Source organism: Chiloscyllium plagiosum, unplaced genomic scaffold, assembly GCF_037043375.1.
Source record: "Chiloscyllium plagiosum isolate Xiang-an unplaced genomic scaffold, Cpla_swu_hap1 HiC_scaffold_11, whole genome shotgun sequence".
Classification (NCBI taxonomy): domain Eukaryota; kingdom Metazoa; phylum Chordata; class Chondrichthyes; order Orectolobiformes; family Hemiscylliidae; genus Chiloscyllium; species Chiloscyllium plagiosum.
Genome location: NW_028270149.1, coordinates 49932993 through 49954594, shown reverse-complemented (window position 1 = coordinate 49954594; position 21602 = coordinate 49932993). Strand labels below are relative to the sequence as shown.

The 21602-nt window shown below is 40.5% G+C and overlaps 1 protein-coding gene across 1 annotated transcript in view; it reads right to left on the bottom strand.

Annotated features, from left to right (window-relative positions):
• LOC122557236 (putative E3 ubiquitin-protein ligase MID2) overlaps nucleotides 1-20710 on the bottom strand; it is a 401669-nt gene extending 380959 nt beyond the window's left edge. The window contains exon 1 of the mRNA XM_087992043.1: nucleotides 20610-20710. The gene's annotated coding sequence lies outside the window, so the exon portion shown is untranslated. The remainder of the gene's footprint in view (nucleotides 1-20609) is intronic.
• Between the last annotated feature and the right edge of the window lie 892 nt (nucleotides 20711-21602).

Genomic DNA, 21602 nt, shown 5'->3' with positions numbered 1-21602 from the left:
ACACAACATAATGTTCAGGGATGTGTAGATTAGGTACATTAATCAGAGGTAAATATAGGAGAAGGGAATGGGCCTGAGTGGGTTACTCTTTGGAAGGTCAGTGTGGACTTGTTGGGCTGAAGGGCCTATTTCCGCACTGTAGGGATTTTATGATGCTACGAAAGCATGTAGTCGAAGAAGAAGGTACTAATGGTGCTGAAATCTGACACAGAGCCTCCAATTCAGACATTGGAACTGCACATGCTCTATGCGGTAACACTGTGGTGGAGCTCTGAGTGTGGTGTCTCTCTGAGCACAACAGTCCTACAAAATAGAGGGAATGGTTAGAGCAGTGCAAATTCATCACAGAGAAAAGCTACAAACAAGAACGGGTCATTGATGATCTAGTGGTATTATCGCTAGCCTATTAATCCAGACACCCATACAATGGCCTGGGGACCCAAGTTTGAATCCTGCCATGGCAGATGGTGGAACTTGAATTCAATTTTTAAAAGAAATTTGGAATTAAGAGTGTACTAATGACTATGAAATAGTTATTGATTGTTGGAAAAACCCATCTGGTTCACTAAAGCCTTTCAGGGAAGGAAATCTGCCATCCTGACCTGGTTAGAGGCAAAAGAACTGCAGATGCTAGAACGCAAGGTAGACAGGCAGGAGGCTGGAAGAACACAGCAAGCCAGGCAGCGTCAGGAGGTGGAGAAGTCGATGTTTCGGGTGTAACCCTCGTTCAGGACAGTCTGGCCTACATGTGACTTCAGATCCATAGCAATGTGATTAACTCACTATTGCCCTCTAAAATGGCCTAGCAATCCATTCAGTTGTACCACTCACTGCAAAGTCTCAAAAAAATGAAACCGGACGGAAGACCTGACATCAACCTAGGCACCAGAAAACACAACAGCAGAAACAGCTCTGTTGACCCTGCAAAATCCTCCCTATTAACATCTGGGGGGCTAGTGCCAAAATTGGGAGAGCTGTCTCACAGACTAGTCAAACAACAGCCTGACACAGTCATCCTCACGGACTCACACCTTATAGACTATGTTCCAGACACCACTATCACCATCTCTGGATATGTCCTGTCTCACTGGCAGGACAGAGCCAGCAGAGGCTGGAGGAAGTTTTCTTCAACTTTAACTCCGGATCACATGAAGTCTCATGGCTTCAGGTTAAACATGGGCAAAGAAATCTTCCACTGATTACCATGTACTGTCCTCCCTCAGCTGATGAATCGGTGCTCCTCCATGTTGAACAGCACTTAGAGGAAGCACTGAGGATGGTACGGGCACAAGCATACTCTGGGTGGGGGATTGGCAGCAGTACTACTGATTGAGCTAGGTTGTGTCCTAAAGGACATAGCTGCTAGATTGGGTCTGCAGCAGGTGGTGAGGGAAGCAACAAGAGAACAACATATTTGACCTCATCCTCTGCCTGCTGCAGATGCATATGCCCATGATAATGTCAGTAAGAGTGACCACTGCATAGTCCTTGTGGAGATGAAGACCCACCTTCACAATGAGAATAACCTCCATTGTGTTGTGTGGCACTATCACCGTGCTAAATGGGACAGACTTTGAACAAATCTAGCAACTGAACTCTGGGCATCCATGAGGTGCTATGGACCAGCAGCAGCAGCAGAATCATACACCAGCATGACCTGTAACCTCATGGCCTGGCATATCTCTACTCAAGATAGAGGATCAACCCTGGTTCAATGGAGAGAACAGGAGGGTATGTCAGGAGCAGCACCAGGCATATCTGAAGATGAGGTGTCAACCTGATGAAACCAAACAAGACTACTTGCATGCCAAAGTGCATAAACAGCAAGTGATAGACAGAGCTAAGCGATCCCACAACCAATGGATTAGATCTAAGCTCTGCAGTCCTGCCTCATGCAGTCGTGAAGGGTGATGAACAATTAAACAACTCATTAGAGGAGGAGGCTCCACAAATATCCCCATCCTCAATGACAGAACAGCCCAGCTCATCAGTGCAAAAGGTAAGGCTAGAAGTGCCAAGTGGATGATCCATCCTTGCCTCCTCCAAAGAATTGCAATCTGGCCAGACAATTATGTGAAAGCATGAAGTTAAAGAAGATCACAGATACCAGTTTTCAGCCAATTCAATTCACCCCATATAATATCAACAAACAGTTGGAGGCATTGGATACTGCAAAGGCTATGGGCCATGATAACATTCCGGCAATAGTACTGAAGACATGTGCTCCAGAATTGCCCAATTATTTCCTGTACCTAAAAAGCAGGACAAATCCAACCCAACAAATTACTGCCATCAGTCTGATGTTGGTCATCAGTAAAGTGATGGAAGGCGTCATCAACAGTGTTATCAAGCAACATCGGCTCAGTGACACCCAATTGGGTTCTGCCAGAATAAATGGGCTCAGCTCCTGACCCCATTGGTTCAAAAGTGGACAGAAGAACCGAATTCCAGAGGTGAAATGAGAGTGACAGCCCTTGACATCAAAGTTGCATTCGACTGAGTGTGGCATCAAGGAGCCCTGGCAAAATTGGAATCAGTGAGTATCAGGAGGCAACCTGTCCGGTGGTTAGAGTCATACCTGACACATAGGAAGTAGGTTGTGTTTGTTGGAAGTCAGTCATCTTAGCTCCAGGACATCTCTGCAGGAGTTCCTCAGGATAGTGCCCTAGGCTCAACCAGCTGTTTCATCAATGATCTTCCTTCCATCATAAGGTCAGAATTGTTGATGTTCACCAATGATTACACAATGCTCAGCACCATTTGCAATTCCTCAGACACTGAATCAACCTGTGTCCAAATGCAACAAGATTTGGACAATATTTAGATTTGGGCTGGCAAATGGTAAGTAATATTCGTGCTACACAACTGCCAGGTTATGACTGTCTAGATTTAGAGACAATCTAACCAATGTCCCTTGACATTCATTGGTGTGACCAGCATTGAATCTCCCACTATCGACATCCTGGGAGTTATCATGGAACAGAACTGATCTCACCACATAAATACGTTGGTACAAGAACAGGTCAGAGGCTAGGAATACTGTGGTGAGTAACTCACCTCCTGATTCCCAAAAGCCAGCCCACCAACTACAAGATACCAGACAGGACTATGATAGAATACTCCCCACTTACCTGGATGAGTGCAGTCCCAAAAACACTCAAGAAGCTTGACACCATCCAGGACAAAGCGACCCACTTGATTGGCACTGCATCCACGAACATACATTCCCACTACCACCAACACTCAGTAGTAGCAGTGTGTACTATTTACAAGATGCACTGCAGAAATTCACCAAAGATCCTCAAACAGCACCTTCCAAACCCACAACCACTTCCATCTAGAAGGACAAAGACAGGAGGTATATGGGAACACTACCACCTTTGAGATCCATCCTGATTGAAATATATCAGCATTCCTTCACTGTTGCTGGGTCAAAATCCTGGAATTCCCTCCCTCATGCATTGTGGGTCAACCCATAACAGGTGGACTGCAGCGGTTCAAAAAGACAGTTCACCCCCACCTTCTCAAGGGCAACTAGGGAAGGACAATAAATGCTGGCCAGCCATCGATGCCTACATCACACAAAATGAATAAATATTTTAAAAATCAGCTGCAGGGTTCAGATAAGGTAGCTGATGAAGACCTGTGCAGGCAAATAGTGTTTAGATTTCTAAAAAATATAGTTGGTGTGTTGGCAAGCCTGTTGTCACTGTCATACAGCAAGGAGGAGCCAGCAACAACTTGACACAGGGCTTTGTACAAAGCTTAGACACCATTTTTTCCAAAGTAAACGTCATGGCAAACATGTGTGGACCCAAACATATTGCTGCACCTGAGGATTGGTTTCCTTAGGTCTTTTCTGACGCATTGCCAGGATTACTGGGCAGCATAAGTAGCAGTGGTTCCATTTATCAGAAACTGGCTACCTGCTCTCAAAAACAGCAACCATCCTGCTAGTACTTCCACTCCTCAACTGCCTTTGCTGGTGAGTGCCTGCCAGCCAATTCAATCTGCTGAGACCTATGTCAAAGTACAGCAGTCCCAATCTGGGCCTAGAGCTAGAGCTGCTCAAGCAGTAAGATGATCCTTAGATTCCCTAACTCAAAGCTAACAGACTTCGATCAGTAATGTGGCTGTAACTGCAGTAGTATTATACAGGAGCACTAAGTCAGACAATGACAACAACAGGACAGTCATCAAGGGAACATTCAAGAATGATTTGTTAACTTTGTGGATAATTGGATTTTTTTTTGACTGGCTTTAGACTGGTTTGCATTTACTTTTATTTCAGCATATCCCCCAAGAGCACATTGTGATGGTATATTATTGATGGTAGGAAAAACATAGATAAATACAGTATTTAGATTATGTTTACTGTACAGAGTTGGATGAGCTAATTCCAATTCCCCAGCTGGTAAGGTGATGCATTGGTTTTCTCCTCTTGTTCTTTGTCTTCCTCTTCCTCAGCTGGACATTCTATACTGCAAGTGCTGGGCATTCATGATGCAGCAGACCATGAACTGTGGCATATCCTTTGCCAAGTACATTGCAGGTCCTCCTGAACAGTTCACAAAAGTTGCAGTGTTATTTTCCAAGCCTCAGTGATGTGAATAATGGTATTTCTTGTGGAATAATGGTTCTTGTTATAATTATTATTAACCAAACTGTTGAGGCATGTTATGTTATGAATCCAGGCCTTCTAGCTCAGAGACATGATACTCATGATACATATGCAACTTATAAATATCTGCGTTGTACACTGAAGTCACAAACCAGCACTTGCGAGCTTTTTTCACCCAGAGGAGGTGATGGCGATGGTCTCTTGATATTATCACTGGACTGTTAATCCAGAGACCCAGCTAATGTTCTGGGGACACAGGTTCAAATCCCATCATGGCAGATGGTAGAGTTTGAACTCAGAAAGAATCTGGAATTAGGAGTCTAATGATGACCATGAAACAATTGTCAGAAGAACTCATCTGGTTCACTAATGTCCTTTTAGGGATGAAACTGCCATCCTTACCTCATTTTGGCCTACATGTGACTCCAGAACTACAGTAATGCAGCTGACTCTTACTTGCCTTCTGGCGTGTAGAGATGGTCAATAAATGCTGACCTGGCCTGTGATGACCTCATGCTATGAATGAGTAAAAACGTAGCCACCTTTGGGTTTTTCATGGTGGTAAAGTATAAATACTACAGTTAAATAAGTCAAATGAATGCATTATGCATCATGACTGCTTTTAGGATTCTGGATATTCACTTGGATGCTGGGCTAATTGAGTGGTACAACAACCATACATTCAGGAAATAGAGCCTTTACAACAGTGCAAAATCTCATATAATTGTAGATGTTTACAGCTCAGAAGGAGACCAATTACCCATCATGATCCCACTGGTCAACAGTCAAGGTTTGACTTTACTAATCCTATTTTCTTGATTTTGACCCACACTGCTGGAGGTTATGGCAGCACAAGTGAACAGCTAATTCTGTGTAAAGGTTATGAAAGTTTCTGGCTCAGTCATCAAGTAATGAGTTCCAAATTCCTGCCACCCTTTTGCCTGAAAAGAAATTCCTCAATTCTCCTCCTGCCCTTTTACTTCTTATATTAAATGCATGCCCCTATTTATTATCACCTCTATTAATGGAAAAAGCACTTTCTTATCAACCATGTCTATATTTCCAGTAATCTTGTGCACTTCTATCAATCCCGCTCTCAACCATCATTGGTCCAGAGAAAACAAACCCAGCTATTCCACTTTTCCTCACAGTTTAGCCAAGACAATATCCAAGTAAATTTCCTCTTCACACTGTCTAGTGCAATCACATCGTTCCTTTAACTGGTGATTGAAACTGCATGCAGTACTCCAGTTGTGGCCAAATCATTATTTTCTTGTTCCAGCATAACCTCCTTGCTCTTGTATTCCATGCCTTTGTTAATAAAAGCAAGCATAAGATAAGCTGTCTTAACTACATTATCTATCTGCCCTGTCACTTTCAGGAATCTGAGGATATGCACACTGAAGTCCCTCTGATCTTCAGTACTTTCTAAGGCTCTATCATTCATAATGTCATCCTTGTCTTGTCAGCCTCCTTGAGTTGAATTCCATTTGCCAGTGTTCTGTCAACAGACCAGTCCATTGATAATCTCCATATGCTTTATGGCTTTCCTCCTCACTATTTACCATCCAACCAATTTTTGTGTCATCCACAAACTTCTTGATCATACCTGCCACTTTTATGTCTGAGTCATTAACGCACATCACCAACACCATGAGTGCTGTGGTACCCCAGTAGAAACAGACTTCCATTCACATAATTCCTGTATCATCACCTTCTGCTTGCTGCCACTTAGCCAATTTTCAATCCAAGATGACATTTTGCCTTAGATTTCAGCTTGCCATAAGGAAACTCATCAAAAGCCTTGCAAAAGTCCATTTGGACTGTGTATCAAATGGCTGACCCTCAATAGCTTTCCTGGCTGCCTTCTCAAAATGTTCAATCAAATTTGTCAAAAATGACCTTACTTTAACAAATCCATGCTGACTATTCCTGATTAATCCAAATCTCTCTAATTGCAGGTTTATTCTGTCCTTGAGAATTGCAATAACTTCCCCACCACTGAGGTTGGACAAACCGTAATTTCCCATGCTCCTTTGTTTTTAATAATGGGATAGGGTTAGCAGTCTCCAGATCTGTAACCAGAAAGGATTTGAACATGATTGCTGGGGCCACTGAAATCTCCTCCTTTTCTTCCACCAACATGCTGGTACACATCTGATCAGACCTCTCTCTCTCTCTGTCTATGCCTGTCTGACTCTCTTTCTCTCTGTGTTAATTTCTTCTAATATTTTACCTGCCCTGCAGGTAGTTAGTTTTAATTTTTAAAAAATTTAGATATGCCACCATAGGGAACGAGAGTATCCTGACAAGGAATGTGTATTGCATCTCTCCAAAAAGAAAGAACACCATAGATTCCCATCCCCTTGTCAAACAGTGTCAGTCACTCTCCTTATCCAGCAAAGTTGGTGGCTTCAAGATGTTACAGGTAACAACTGCTCCAGTTGGAACATCACAATACAAAGAAATTCATAGCCAAAATCACCTTTAAAACCAATGGCATTGCTATCCTCTTTGAGGTTTTGGGGCTGCCCATAGAATTTAGAAAATTCAATGTGCAATCACTTTTGAAATTAAAATGTCACACTTTATTCCTCACTGAGATTGATATAACAGAATAGCTCCTGTAAGGTCAGTGTGCGCAAACCCCTGGCTGTGAGGCCTTCTCAGCTTCTCCCAAAAGCTTTCTCTCCTCTGTGTTGCCTTTGCACAATCTCTCTGTCATGCTACAGGCCTTAGGGAATTGTAACGGGTGAAACCATGACTAGAGCAAGAGGTCTGAGCAGAACATTTGAAATGAGAACAGTGGTCTTCATCACATATCATTTTACACTGTGTGCACTTCACCAAAGTTAAATATAATAAAAACAAAAACCATGTAACGTTTCAGCCAACTCAGCAATAACAAGTAAATTAGCATTGAGCAAATTAGCTGGAAGTACTTAATGATCCCTTTAAATAGCACTACCAAGATGGGTAGGTGAATGTTCCTTTCTGCTGCTGAATTATGTTGAGCAAAATTAAAAGATGGCATTGACTGTAACATGTCACAAAGTCAAAGAGCTGTACAGCATGGAAGCAGTCCCTTCAGGCCAACACATCCATGCTGACCAGATAGAGAGGAACCTCAATTATCCGAACATTGGACTATCCGAAGGAGATCTCGAGGTCCCGATAGAAAATTACATGAAAGATGTGTTTCCAACACTGATCGTGTCTTCTGTTGACAATGATTCAAAGTGAACTCAGCTTACTGAAATGCTGCCGAGATCATTCGTGGACTGATGGGAGCCCACGCACCGTCTCCAAATGACTGACCTCACCCCCTCTTGCTCTCTCACTAGCCCCCACACTTTCTCTGGAGTTCTATACAGGCGTGTACCATAAACCCCCCTTCTCCAGATAATCTCTCCAACATTGTGCTGTATAGGGCAAAGGTGGAACCTGTCAAAAAGTTGCAGCCAACAGGGTGTGTGTGTGTGCTATTTGGAGACTCACCCCCCAAAAAGGCAGCAGCAGTGGTCTTGTTGGTGTCCAGTCTGGCTGCCCCGGAGGGGGAGGGGGGGGGTGGTGACAAGGGTGGTCGGGGTTGAGGGGGTGGAGGGGTGGTGTTGGACGGGGTGGGTCCTATGGGAGCAGGGGCACGTGGATAGGGGTGGTAGTTTTGGATGGTGGGGGGGGGTGCATGGGGGTGGGATTAGGGGCATAGACGAGGGGGTCAGGGGCTCGGGTGCGGTGTGCTGCTGCCTAGTTTCCCGTACGGGGAGCGGACTTAACAGAAAACTCCGAGCCCCAGAGGAAAAGCATTGAATCAATTAATCAAATAATCAATTATCTGAATGAAATAGCACCCACCCATCTTGTTCAGATAATCAAGGTTCTTCTGTATTCTAAATTAAGCTAGTCCCATTTGCCAGCATTTGGCCCACATCTCTCTAAACCCTTCCTATTCATATACCCATCTAGGTGCCTTTTAAATGTTCTAATTGTACCAGCCTCCACTTTCTCTGTCAGCTCAGTCCATGCATGCAGCACCCTCTGCATGAAAAAGTTGCCCCTTAGGTCCCTTAAATCTTTTCCCTCCCATCTTAAACCTATGCTCTCTAATTTTGGACTTTTTTACCCTGGGAAAAAGATCTTGTCTATTCAGCCGATCCATACCCCTCATGGTTTTATAAATTTCTATAAGGTCACCCCTCAGCCTCTAAAGCCCGAGCTTATTCAACCTCTCCCTACATTTAAAACTATCCAACCCTGGCAACATGCTTGTTAATCTTTCCTGAATCCTTTCAAGTTTCTCAACATCCTTCCTATAGCAGGGCGACCTGAATTGCCTACAATATTCCAAAAATGGCCTAACCAATGTCTATACAGTTACAACATGACTTTCCAACTCCTATACTCAATGTGCTGACCATTAATGACAAGCATACCAAATGCCTTCTGCACTAATCTGTCTACCTGGGACTCAACTTTCAAGGAGCTATGGACCTACACTTCAAAGCAATCTTTGTTCAGCAACACTCCCAGGACCTTACCATTAAATGTATAAATCCTGTCCTGATTTGCCTTTCCAAATACAGCACCTCGCATTTATCTAAATTAGACTCCATCTGCCATTCCTCGGCCCATTGGCCAATCATATCAAGATCCTATTTTACTCTGAGATAATCTTCTTCGTTGTCCACTGTTGAATCATTTATTTATTGCCACATGTATTTAATACAAAATACAGTGAAAAGTATGTGGCATCGCATGTAAAAACGTTATCCACATTAACTTAAATAAAATAAGAAAAGGAAAATAACTGAAGGAGAGTCCAACTTTTCCTTCTCCGCTGCTATAATCCTGCTACAGGCTACACCAGCCTACTCCATGATGCCGTCAGAGTCTTCTCCAGGCTACACCAGCCCACTCTATGCTGCTGTCAGAGTCCTACTCTGGGAATATCGAAAGAGAATCAAGATGGCAGGGCAAGCTCGGCAAATCGGCAGGAATATCTCATTAAATTTTTCCTCCAATGTCCAACCCAAGGAGATTTCCACACAGATTATTTTTCGATTGTTTCCATACACCGAGTAAGGGAGTGATGTTAGGTGGGAATCAAGGCTTTCCTGCAGACTCCATGATGGAGACTACCCTCCTAAAGATACGTTGCTGTTCCCTCCATCAATGTGCCGCCTGTCTCTGGTATCCTCCAATGCTGGGCTGTTCTTACTGCTGCTATTGCTCCTTCTGGTGGCAGTAAACCTCTGATTTTGGTGTCATTTGCTAACTTACTAACTATAATTCATATATGCACATTTATATAAATGACAAACAGCAGTGGAGCCAGCACCATCCCAGCACACCACTGGTCACAGGCTTCCAGTCTGAAAAGCAACCCTCCACCACCACCCTCTGTCTTCTACCTTCAAGCCAGTTCTGTCTCCAACTAGCTAGATCTCCCTGTATTCCATGTGATCCAACCTTGCTAACCAGTCTACCATGTGGACCCTTGTCAAACACCTTACTGAAGTCCATATAGATCCATCCACCACTCTGCTTTCATCAATCATCTTCGTTACTTCTTCAAGAAACTCAATCAGGTTCATGAGACCCAAATTCCCACGCACACAGCCATGCTGACTATCCCTAATCAGGTAGGTAAAAACAATGACTGCAGATGCTGGAAACCAGATTCTGGATTAGTGGTGCTGGAAAAGCACAGCAGTTCAAGCAGCATCCAAGGAGCAGCGAAATCGACGTTTCGGGCAAAAGCCCTTCATCAGGAATGAAGGCAGTGAGCCTGAAGCATGGAGAGATAAGCTAGAGGAGGGTGGGGGTGGGGAGAAAGTAGCATAGAGTACAATGGGTGAGTGGGGGAGGGGATGAAGGTGATAGGTCAGGGAGGAGAGGGTGGAGTGGATAGGTGGAAAAGGAGATAGGCAGGTAGGACAAGTCTGGGCAAGTCATGGGAACAGTGCTGAGCTGGAAGTTTGGAACTAGGGTGAGGTGGGAGAAGGGGAAATGAGGAAACTGTTGAAGTCCACATTGATGCCCTGGGGTTGAAGTGTTCCGAGGCGGAAGATGAGCCATTCTTCCTCCAGGCGTCTAGTGGTGAGGGAGCGGCGGTGAAGGAGGCCCAGGATCCCTAATCAGTCCTTGCCTTTCCAAATACATGTAAATCCCATCCCTCAGGCTTCCCTCCAACAATTTGCCCGCCATCAATGTCAGCCTTTTTGCTGGCTTTTCCTTACCACCTTTCTTAATAGTAGCACCACGCTAGCCAACCTCCAGTCTTCTGGCACCTCATCTGTGGCTATCAATGATACAAATGTGCTGAAGAATGGAGTATTAAGGTTTTAATTTTGCAACATCGCTCTTTATGGCATTTAAATATTATTAATTACATGTTTTCAAGGGTCGTAAAGAGACTATTAAAATCAAACCTGATTTCTTCAAAAAGCCAAATGGAACATGCAAAATATAAAAAATGCTACTCAGGTACTGTTTCCCTGTTTTCTATTCTTGCACAGAAGCCAAAATCCTCTTGGACTTAAAATGAGTTTTTCCATCTCCAGTCCTGTCACCTTGCACATATAAACATCTCTCACTTCATTAAGAAATTCCCATTTCTAGTTAAAACTTTGGTAGATTTTCATTCCATGATTACAATTGTTGTGCTGGGGCAATTGATTTTGTTTTCTGATTAATTTTCTAGCATCTTCCCTTAAACTTCTAACTGTTTGTAATGCTCAGCATTATACAAGCCACATGCAAAGACACAAAGGGACAAGCAGCACAATTAAACAAGTGTTAATTAGCAACCAGAGATTTCAAGTCTAAATTTTGCAGCCATTGTCTTCCCTTGATATAAATTGAAGCATCTGTCTCAGCTTCTAATACTGCACTGACAGTGAACTGTGATGCAAGCAACAGATACATTTTATAATTATGTAATATTGTCAAAGATTAAATCAATCTTAATCACTAACTTTCTTCCACTTGAGAAATCTTCCAAAATAGTGAAATGAACAGTCTGCTATTTTAGTTAATCAGAAAGTCAAAGAAGGTGTTCATGGTTATTTTGTGACTACACTAATCCCAACTTGATGCAGAGGAGTCATTGCTCTTTATATCCTCAAGCTCAGACATGTCAATATCAGACTCAGTTGGATAAATCCTTGACCATGTTTGTCACTTTTCCCAAACTTCACTCACCTTTTGTTCTTCTTCCTAGAATTATGAGTGCAGTCCAGTGTTTCCCTGCATGGCTTGATTAACTTCCTGCTGGCATGGCAGGTAAACAGAAATTGGTGCCATTTTTGTGGTTTGGGAGCTGGAGACCCTGATGGATGGGATGATGCAGAGGGCAGTCCCCTTCTCTTTGTACTGGTAGGGAAGACCATACTAACCTGATTCAATGTTACCACCCAAGTCAATGGGGCATCAGTTGTCTGGAAAAGTGCTAAACAGCATCGGGAGAAGGTCAGTGACTGTCTCTGCCAGGAAACATACTACCATCTTGTTCCTGCTCCCGCACACTCACTCTATCGCTGCGGTTGCATCTTTGTCACACCTAAGGACATGGTCTTCCCAATCCAGACCCCACATTACTAATTCTGCATGGCATCTGCACTGCCAACTCATTGGAGGAAATGTATTACCTTTCTATCATCTGCATCAGCACTAATGGCTGTGCCAGCCACTTTTAACTCACTTAATTCCTCCCCTTGTTCTTTCCAGGTAAAACAATCCATACTAATGTGATGATTTGGAGGTGCCGGTGTTGGACTGGGGTATACAAGGTTAAAAATACTAATGTGGAGAGAGCCAAGGTGGGTGTAGGCATACCCAATGTTTGGCTCCTCACCCACTACAAAAAAGAGGATCCTGGCACTTGCAGGGGAATAATGAACATGTCCTGTCAACTGAACAAAGAGCATTGTCCATTGTTGCACTGCTATCCCATTATCACCACAACGAGTACATTCTTAACTAATCACAGCACTTTCTCTCCTGGCGGTACCAGTGGAATCAGCATGGTGATGGTGGCCAAGTGGGCAACACCACAAGGCATCTCCTCCTCCCCCTCTGAGGGAAAGCAAGGTTGCCTCAGAGGAAGAACTGGCAAATATGCCTACTGCACCTCCTCCGCAGCAGCTCAGATGCTTACACTTTGGTGGGTATGTTTATTAGATTAGAGTCAGGAGATTATGCTGCTGAATGTTTCACTGCCACAGTTGGTCAAGGGAGGACTGCCCGAGACAAGGTACCTGCTCAAGTCCAGGGAGGTGATAACCCATGGTATTGGCAACTAACAACTTCATACAAATGCTCAGCAGACACAGAAGCAGCAGGTAGTGTCACCTGAGGTACTGGACTAACTGACACAAAGCTTCCAGCACTGCGCGAACACTATTTGCACCATACTGCCTTTGGCAGGTGAAGGTCTAGCTGGCACCATAGACAGGTTGGCAGCTACCATGGGAAGCCAGGTCCAGCCTCAGACTCAGCTCAATATATACACAGAGCTGCAATCCACCACCCCAGCAACAATTGCAAATTAACCGGGGACAAGGAACCCTGACCTCTCTCCAGATGCTGTTTCCTCACATGGAGACAGGGCAGTGCCAGTAAATCCCAGCCAGAGGAGGAACCACATATCATCTCTTCTCAGGACACTCCTGAGGTAGCAACCTTTCATATCCACCTTTCCTACCAACCTCAGCCCTTTGTATGTTCAGGCCAAAGGGGTGAACATGCCCCTGAGCAGGACACGTGAGAATGTCTGGCCCCTCTGGACACAAGAACCTACAGGGTTGCTTGACAAAAACTCCAAGGTGAACTGCCTCTACTGTTGGCCAGGGTTTCTCCGCTCCAGCTGTGGTCTATAGGTCTGCACAGAGAACCAGTGGGAAGGAAAGGTAAAAGAACACATTCACAGTGTATATTGGTAACACAGGTGAGGCTTAATCGTAATATGTTATCGCACTTGTGAATGAATGTTCACTTTTCACCAGTACCTGTGTGAACAAATGTCAGCCTGGCTGTAACTGCACATTTGATGGTGGGTATGGGTACTCGGAAGGTGCTTGCTCCTTTATCAAATAGGCTGAATTTTTAAAAATCATAATACATTGCTGTGTCTCACAACAATTGGTGGATTGATCCTCATGCCTGATGTGGCGATGTTCAATGTTGTTACTGATATATATGGGAGATATAGTTACTGCACTAAACATTACTGCACCTTAATAGTTGTAATAACTTCCAATAAAAAACAAGATAGCAGTAAGTAACTAAGATGTAACATCAAATTTGATCTTGAGAGCAATTCTTCTTTCCTCTAACTGTTTTGACAGGTGAAGTCCTGTTTGACCCAATTGTTTCAGCTCCTATTACTAGAAACCAGCATACTTATTTTCTGGTCCAAAACAGTTTGCATTTCAAATCCAAAATTATTAGCATTTTATCTAAGAACGTTTGTAATCAAGCTGTGATATTGAAAAAGATTCTGGTCATTGATTCAACAAAAGGAGTGTGAAAATCACTCACTGGGGAGCAGACTTTTGTTTCCTTTACATTCAAGATAGTAGCATATGTTAAGAGACATGGTTGTTACACAATGCTAGTGTCCCATTCTCTACATTAAAAAGTCCTAGTTTAGATCTCACCTTGGAGGTACAATGGCTCAAAAGATTTACTTAACATATCTAAAAGCAGGTCGGTTAAAAATGCTGCTACTCCAAATCAAAAGGAAAATCTTTTGCAGTGATACTGTTCCTGTCTCTGGGGTCAGCAGACCTATGTTCAAGTCCAATCTTCAGAGCTGTGTCAGAACAAGTCATTAAAATTATTTTTTTTGAAGAGTTAAGGTGGACAATGAAAGACATAGAAAAGCCCATGCCTTGACATGCAATAGAAGGACATTTTCTGATGTACTAAATTGAAATATTGTCTGAGTATGTCTTACTGATGTCTACTCAATTCATTTTTATGTTGACATTTCTTGTTCACTGTGGCAAATAAATTCTTTGAAATTAAATTTTTAGAGATTTTTCCAGAGGCAACATAGAGGAGATTTTCAGCCCATCTGTCATGCTGTAGCTTGTCAGGTCTTGTTAATGTTTCATAATTATTTTCATCTTGTTTTCAATACCACCCCCATGTTTCTTTGTAACAAGAATTTGGCTCTTTATATTTCCACACATTTGTAGTCTGTCACTACAGTAAGTATAGATTTTGAAAGATTTTGCATTCTGGCTGACTGTAATAAATGCAGCTTTTCACATTTCATTTCAATCAGGTGTCAATGATGAAAAAAATAAAAAGGCTGGTGATTGACTGGCTTATGCACTGACCATCCTTAAAAGCAACCATTTTTATCATAGGTTAGGGATACACAAGGGCACAAATGTTGAGCAAATCAACCCATGTTACTTTGGTACTACTTCCAAACATTTCTATTGGGAACTATTGACAGCAGCACCTAATAAAGTCAATATAAAACAGCATGTCATTCTTCTTTGAAGAATTAAGGGGAATATAAATTGAAGCGAGCCCTTTGACAAACTACTCACCATCAAGGCCATACATAGAATAACCCTGCAACTTAAGTTAATAATGGGAAAACTATGCAAGCAAGTTACTGTTAGGATAAGCATGTAATTTCTCTCTTCGGTCATGTATGCAAGCTCAGACCAAAAGCAGGTCCCAGGTTAATTGTGTGCTAATAATTCATCCTAAGTTCTTTCCTTTGCCATTTTTAATTGTCATTGCCTTCTAGTCTTGGGGGTTTGGTGAGTAGGCAGATCTCAAGTTTACTTCAGTCAGGACATAGATTGAACTCATGCTATATGCTTTTTCTGAATTATAGGGCTAGCCCGAAATATCGATTTTCCTGCCCCTCGGTTGCTGCCCGACCTATGCTTTTCCAGCACCACTCTGATCTAAACTCTGGTTTCCAGCATCTGCCATCCTCATTTTTTCCTAGCTATCTAACCAATTGAGCAAAATGTACCCTTAATTTCTCTCTAGAATTTCCATCAACAATTAAATAATCGATTTTGTGCAAGTGAAAACATTTCTTGCCTCTTATCTTCCCATCATGGTCATCAAATCTATATGACCTGTTAGCTTTTGTCTTTCAGTGCCTTCACTCTCCTTAGTACTTTACTTCAATCTTCCTGAAACCTTTTAAAATCCCAATAAGTTCCTGCTGTTTTTTCTGTTTTGTTTGCTTTAATATCACTTCCTGTGGCTTGGTGTGAAATGTTGATTGATAACAGGCCGGTGGAGATTGTTTACCAGTCCAATGTGTTAAATAACTTACAAGTTGTATATTAATAAAATATGACAATTGATTGATTGCACCAAGTACAGAATTTCAAAACAAAAATCCACAGTCATTTCTGTTTTACTTTAAACAGAAACAAACCCTTTAGAAAAAGTTATGGGGAATTATTGAATTATTGTTCTAATTATTGTAATGGAATAAAAATCAGTGCCTATGAGTGCATTACAGGGATTACTAGATGGATTTGTAGTCAAAACCAAACTTTTGAATATCTCTATATATTGTTTTAGTATTATTTTCCATTTGGATTTTTAGTCATCTTCAGGTGGTGCTATCAGATTTGGAAATCCAAACTTTAACCCAAATATGAGTAATATTCCCTTGAATGTAATACTTGCTCTATAATGAAATGCCTAGAATTGCATAAAACACTCCAATAGCATTCTTACTCCTATTTTGTTCTAATTTGCCTTCACTCTTGCTATGACTGACTGGTGTAACATGCTGAAAACCGACCCCTGCTATTCCTGAAATCATCTCAGAAGTTAAAGATTTTATAAAATACACAAAGTTCCTTGACTTGGCTGACTTTCAGACCTAGATTGTTAGAAAGCATGACAAGTTTCTGTATTGAACAAAAATCACTGCTTATTAAAAATAATCAGACTCTGGGTACAGATAAACAGTTATAAACCATCAACATATAATACTATTAATTAAAATTCTAATTCTCTCATAGACTCACCATTATACACACAGAGAAACAGGATAAAATAAGTTATAGACAGAGGAGAAACATGGAGAAGATAAATAATTAGTCTTTGTGTCAGGTTCTGTTATTGAAACGATGCTTATAATTCTTCTTCTGGCCAGCATATAACCTCAGTCATCATTCTGTAGTTGTTTCCATTGGTTAGTAAGAGACATAAGATAGCTGGTTCACTCATAAAACATCTCTGCCTCATCAGTTAAAATCGTACAGTTCCAGAAAAGATAAATTGCTTTTCTTCAGGTTTTCAGTGAGCTCTGACTGGAGAGAATAAGAGATACTGCTCTAAGGCTGGAAATGAACTGAATATTTTTCTTTCTCTGTAACTTGTTCTCAGCTCCAAGAAGTTCAGTTATATGAAAATCAATTACAATTGTTGACAAGTGAAAAGAACTCTGTCATTGATAATTGGTCACTAGTCCATAGTCCAATCAACTTTTTGTTGCATCTATACATTCCCTCTACTTCAAATTGTCTGCAACTCAAATTTCAGTTCCTGCTTGTTCAAACAGTTATTTATACAGTGCCTGCAATGGGTGTCAGGATACCTGCTTTCAAAATTGCAGCCACTTTTTCAAACACTAGTTTGAAACATTTCTTTTTCATTTCATTCCATACTTTTCAAAAGAACAAAAGAAAAAGAAACCCTTTACACTCACTTGCTTTATATTTAATATTGTACTTCTATGTCAAAAACCTAAAATACCAGTTTCACTTTCTTTTCTATCTTCACTCCTCACTATAAATTACATAGGCATTTCTTTCCAGAAACTGTTAAAAGTCTTATCATTTATTTTTACTTTTCCTAAAATGAGCTGTTTCAGATTAAGCACTTTTATACTGTCTTCTCCACTATCTCACTTAATTTGGTTCTGACTTCATTCAATCTTCTGTATTCTCCTGCTAATGGATGGAGAATGCCCCCTAATTTGGTATCATTGTCAAACTTTTGACATAGTTGTGCTTATGTGTCAAAATTATTTTAATTTAATGATAAGCGAAGAAACAGAAATACTTGGGACACATCTCTACTAATGGCCTACCATTTGAAAATATCCACTTACTCCTTTTCTTTGCTTTCAGTCTCTAAGCCACTTCACTTTTGCAATATGAGATACTGGCAATATCTCTGACATATACAGTATGGGAAAATCAGCTGGTACAGAGTTAACAGTGATCCTCACAACCACAGACAGCACCATCCATGCTCTCTTGTGTAGCTGCAATCCTGGTTGTATAAGGTAGCATGGTTCAGTGACTGTGTGTTTGATGGGACATAGCCATTTCAGACTCTGCTTCTGTTTGAAGTGGAAGTAGGTGCAGTGCTCCCTGAAGACCCTTGGAAGCTATGACCTTCGATTGACAGCTTTCCTCCCACTCAATGTATGTAGTTTCTTCTCTCTGCTGCCTGTCATGCTGCAGCCTTCAAAAAGATTCCAAGTATAGTTCTCATTGGTGAATGCTGATTTTCTGCTAACATATCACCAAACATCTCTAATCTTCTTATCAACATCCAGCATTACTTTGAATGCAATGACTTTTTTTTTCAAATAACACTGAACATAGGAGTTGCATTCACAGTTCACATACAAAACAAAAAATATTAAAAGTGCCTTATCTGAAAATCACACATTGCTAGCTTTGAACACCCATGGGTGGGGGTGGTTGGGTTCGGTTAGGGAGGATTCTTTTGTGCACCTAACTACATGTTCAAAGACTGTATTTTTGACTGGAGTGTTTAAGAGAGGGCTGAAACCAGAACTGTGCTGTCTAAAGTGATGGGATGGATGCCTAATCAGTGTTAGATTCTGTTTGACATCACAATTTGATCACAATGCATACTTCCAATGTATGCACTGCACAACAATCATGCTGATTCAACAACAATCACACACAGTCATGCTGAAAGTGCTTGGTAGTGGTTCAGATGTCATTTTCTGACCTCTCGCTTTCTGTAGAACCTGCACCATCACTGTGCAGTCAAATTTAACAGCCTAAGTGCCTTAACTTCTGCAATAGATCACTTACACAATATTGCAGTAAAACTTTCTAAAAAAATCATTAACTACATTCCCTTTATTGACAAACTCTGACTTGCTTAACAAATTCAATTAAATTAAAGAAATACCGAATCTTTGCAAAAACGTAATAATTATCTTGAAATACTGCAAACGTAAACATTTCACAAATTGATTCCTTCCTAATGAACTCTGGAAGACGACTTTCTGAATACACACCCTTTAATCTCAAATCCTGCTTGTTCTAGGTGCAGATTATGTGAATAATTTGCTGCTTCGATAAATGGTGAAGTACTAGAACACAATTTCTTTGCTTTCTTTCCTTTCTAGAACAGGATGCAAGAATTTAATTCCTCGTACCAATGACAGATGTTCATTTCCAGTTTTCTTCAGAGAAGTAATGGTTAAAAAAAATCAATGTAACAGCACAAACAGAAGGGCAGGTTGTCAGGGAGAACTGTCCAGATGCAACAAGAATAACACCACAACTTTCAAATATACTCCTTGACAGCTAATCCCTAACATACCTTGCTTGGTTGCCCTTCACTTCAGTCTTGGTCATTGCCAGCAGAACATTAAGATCCCGACAAATTTAACATAGCCTGACTATTAATATATGAGTATGCTAATAGACTCAGGATTGTAATGCATTTTCTATTGCATTTTATGGACATGGCATTTTCAATGTTTACACTATTCTGAAACATATTTCAATGGCTAAATAATAAAACTCCTTTTTATTAACTTCCTTCCATTTTCCTTAGATTGTACATTTAGATTCGGGCCCATTAAAAGACTCTTGTTACCATAAGGCGCAGATATGAAATTAAATTTATTCCAAATTGAAGGTACTTAGAATTTTAGTTTACGAAGATCATGAGAATTTATCCTGCATTGTTAACATTTCTCTTGTTCAAATCATTTGGATTTTTTAACATTAAAATTTAAATGGAAAATTTTAGCAGCTGAGAGTTGGTGGATTTAGAAACATTATACACATCTGTTTTTCTAATCTTGGTAATGTGTAGATCATTTACATAATCAATTTTAAAGGAATATTTGTCAGTTTTACTTCTAATTGCCCCCAAATGCAAAATATTATCTGTTGGACTGAGATTGTTTCTAGTTATAATACTTTTCCAGTTATGTGCTTTCATGAACTAAACTATTTCATGTAAATATTTTGGTCAATTTGACTTGGGATTCTGCATATCAGGATATAATTCATTTCTGTGAGTAAAAGTTTTCTGCTCTTTTTATGGATACATTATATTGTTTATTTTAGATAACTCAATGTGTCCTTTAAAATACGTAACATATTAAGACACATTTAGCTAATTCTACACAAACAATTTCAACAGACAAGTTAGTGTATTTACAACAATCCCAAAATGAAATGGAATTGCATAAAGATCAGAAATCAAAAAGGTTAAAATATACACAAGAAAATTTAGGACAACAACACATTCAATGTCTTTATGTGGATAAAACTGCATAATACAGACATCCTAATTCTCTGCATCCTATGAACACTTGTGCGTAGAAAATCTGCCAAGAGTTGCTCTCATATTCTTTTATGCATGCAATTGTTCACTCTCACAGAAACATAGTAACAAGTAAATACTCTTTCACGTTCACCTGCTTACATTAGACACAATATTTTACACACTTTCTTCATTTTGTTCTAACATATATTCTCACATTTCAATCATCAATCACTGTCATACAGTTATTCTCACATACTTGGTTACATTATTCCCTTTTATAACCTTTTAAGCTGCTACTTAGTTATGCAGTCATACTTTTGGTTATAGATAAATAAGGTCTGAATGCATTGAAACCCTCAATAAATAGTACTGCACAGATTATAGGATACATGTGAGTACAACCTTCAAACTAATTTGAATATAAGTCACTTACCAGTGACCCCATCCTTTCAGCAGATATCAGAAAATCTCTGACCAAAAACAGGGACTTTAACCCACAAAAGGGAAAAGGCTGTACACGGATCCACTGAGAGACAAAAGAATCAGCTTTCCTTTAGACTCTCTCTCGCCCTCTCTCCAGTAGATGTCTCATTCATGGAGATAATTTTTTTGTTCTTATAGTTGACTGCTCTAGGAGCTGTTCCTTGTATGGAAGGGCATTGCACTCAGTGAAGAGATTTGAGAGGCTGGTTGTGGCAGACAAGAATTACAAACAGGAATCACAGACCAGAAGTTCATCTGTGTGCAGAAATTTGTGTTTCTTACATTTTACAGCAGAAAAGGCTGAACTTTAATATGCATGTAACATGTGAATTAGCATTTTACTTTGGATGATATTGTTGATGACATTCTAATTAGAATAAAATTGAATGTACACCCTTTTTATATTGTGTATCATTAGCTACTTATCCTCACTTAAATAGATAATTTTCATAGATCACCCAATTTTGAAAAAGGGAACTAACTCTGAGAGCTATTTGTAAATAAAAAATGGAATTTTTAAAAAATCTATTTAACTATATTTACAACTTTTATATGTGTATTCAATGCCCTGTATTTTAGGACATTATTCTTCTTCAAAAACAACCTTATTCCCTTTATTTCACAGGAAGCTAAGAGGCACGGGGGAATAAATTGAAAATATGATCAATAATTCATTCAGAAGAGATTTTTTGTCTTAGATCTTAAGCTGCCAGGATTTGACAAGGTTTCATGATTGCTTGAAAAAAGCAAGAGACTATTTTTCAGTGTCAGACAGTTTCTTGAGAAATATTTTTGACAGATCATCTCGGTTGCAATAGACGATCATTTTTAATAAGGAGTTGCAGGAGATGCCTGTAAATTAAATCCAGAAGAGTATGAATATTTAACAAGTTCCTATAGTCTAAATGCATGGAATACTGATTTTCACTTCTTCTTTCACAAA